Raw genomic sequence first — 2662 nt, 5'->3', positions numbered from 1 at the left:
CAGCCTGGGTGACAGAGCAAGACTCTGTCTCAAAAAAAAAACAAAAAACAAAAAACAAACTTTTTCAGTTTCGCTCTTGTTGCTCAGGCTGGAGTGAGATGGCTTGGTCTTGGCTCACTGCAACCTCTGCCTCCCAGGGTCAAGCGATTCTCCTGCCTCAGCCTCCCAAGTAGCTGGGATTACAGGCACGTGCCACCACACCCGGCTAATTTTTTATTTTATTTTTATTAGAGATGGGGTTTTACCATGTTGGCTAGGCTGGTCTGGAACTCCTGACCTCAGGTGATCCGTCCATCTCAGCCTCCCAAAATGCTGGGATTACAGGTGTGAGCCACCGCACCTGGCTTTTTTTTTTTTTCTAAAATCATGATTTTTAACAGAAGCCTGCATTCAAGGTGAGACATGCCCTTTATTTCTCTAATTGCAAGACACTTTCCTGAATCCTCTTGTCAGTTGCACCTTTTAATACAATTGAGGTGACACTGTTCTTCATGGTGACTGTGTTGTTTATGGTGACACTGGTCTTTCCCAAGAGGTTTTAGGTAATTCAGAGTCTATCAGATTTTAAATGAGTAATTTACATCAGATTTTAAAATGTGCTTCAAACTTGGGTGCTTGTATTCAAATTCATGCTTGATAGAAAAATGCGTATCAGTTCAACACTTGACTAACTGCAGCCACATTCACACTACTGAATAGTTCATGAGTTTAGGTCGTAGGGTGCTAGCCTGACTTTCCTCATGTGATAATTGTGACACAGAAGTGGCCAGATGTAAATAGTGAATTCTACTTTTTTTTTTCTTTTTTTAAGAGAGGGGTTTCTCGCTGAGGCTGGAGTGTTGGGGCTTTTCAAGGCACTATCATAGTGCACTACAGCTTGGAACTCCTGGACTCAGGTGATGCTTCTGCCTTAGCCTCTCCAGTAGCTGAGACTACAAAGAAACAATTTAGTTATGCATAGGTGACCTGAGATATTAGTGCCATTGTTTATGGTGACAATATTTTCGAATTCAAATAGTGTAAATTGGTTTGTATTTAAGGAGATAATCCATGAGACCAAGTATTTAAAATTGGCCGGGTTGGTGGCTCATGCCTGTAATACCAGCAATTGGAAGGCTGAGGGGGGCAGATCATGAAGTCAACAGATCGAGACCATCCTGGACAGCATGGTGAAATCCCCCCTCTACTAAAAGTAAAAAAATTACCTGGGCGTGATGGTTCGCGCCTGTAGTCCCAGCTACTTGGGAGGCTGAGGCAGGAGAATTGCTTGAATCCGGGAGGCGGAGGTTGCAGTGAGCCGAGATGGTACCACTTCACTCCAGCCTGGTGGCAGAGCAAGACTGCATCTCAAAGAAAAAAAAAAAAAAATCTGGCTTGCACCTGAAGCAGCACACCTCTGGTATTTCTGTGGATATTTATTATAAACAATTTTATTTTTTCTCTCAATATAGTTGCATTAATTTTATGGGTTTTCCTTTAATATCTGTAAATTGGCCTTTATGTAAAAGTTCAACTGGTCGGGCATGGTGGCTCACGCCTGTAATCCCAGCACTTTGGGAGGCCGAGGTGGGCGGATCACCTGAGGTCAGGATTTCGAGACTAGCCTGGCCAACATGGTGAAGCCCCGTCTTTACTACAAATACAAAAAACTAGCCTGGTGTGGTGGTGCGCGCTTGTAATTCCAACTACTCGGAAGGCTGAGACAGGAGAATCGCTTGAATCTGGGAGGCGGAGGTTGCAGGGAGCTGAGAGTGCCATTGTACTCCAGCTTGGGTAACGAGCGAAAGTCCATCTCAAAAAAAGAGAAAAAAAGAAAGTTCAACTGCAGGTTTCAAAAGCTCTTAGGCCTGGAAAGGCCAGAGGTCTAATTCCTTTATCTGTTTGAATATTAAATTATGGTAAACCCTCTGAGGGGAACAATATTGGATTCCTAACTGTCTCATTTTCGTTTTATTCTTTGTATACCATAGCGATCAGCAAGGGTATCTTGCAAACGGTTTCGCAAGATCCTATATAAAAAAGTTGCTTAGGCCGCGTGCAGTGGCTCACGCCTGTAATCCCAGCATTTTGGGAGGCTGAGGCGGGCGGATCACCTGAGGTCAGGAGTTCAAGACCAGTTTGGCCTACATGGTGAAACCCTGTTTCTAATAAAAATACAAAAATTAGCCAGTTGTGTTTGCGGGTGCCTGTAAACCCAGCTACTCGGGAGGCTGAGGCAGGAGAATCGCTTGAGCCTGGGAGGCGGAGGTTGCAGTGAGCCGAGACCGTGCCACTGCACTCCAGCAGCCTGGGCAACAAAGCAAGACTCCGTTTAAAAAAAAAAAAAATGTTGCTTCATGTTACAAGCCAGTGACTCTTGGATGGGATGCGTTTCTGAAGCCGTCGCTGTTCAGCAGGGCAGTGAAAAGGGCACCTTTTTAATGATCACTTTCCCAAGCAGGCAAGGATCCAAGTACCCCGAAACGCCGGGAGCTGGCCGCCGGGTGAGCGGAGGACCAAGGGGTCTGGCTTCTAGGGGACAGGCCTTGACAGCTGCTTTGACGCGTAGCCCTGTGGAAACCAATTGCATTTCTCTTCATATCTTCCACCAGGCCAGGGCCTGGGGTTACCGCTGGAGGGGCTAAAGACCGCCCCTGCCTCCCCAGCCGCCCCTTGCCCGGCG

Source organism: Colobus angolensis, unplaced genomic scaffold, assembly GCF_000951035.1.
Source record: "Colobus angolensis palliatus isolate OR3802 unplaced genomic scaffold, Cang.pa_1.0 Scaffold185, whole genome shotgun sequence".
Taxonomy (NCBI): domain Eukaryota; kingdom Metazoa; phylum Chordata; class Mammalia; order Primates; family Cercopithecidae; genus Colobus; species Colobus angolensis.
This window is presented reverse-complemented; position numbering follows the sequence as displayed.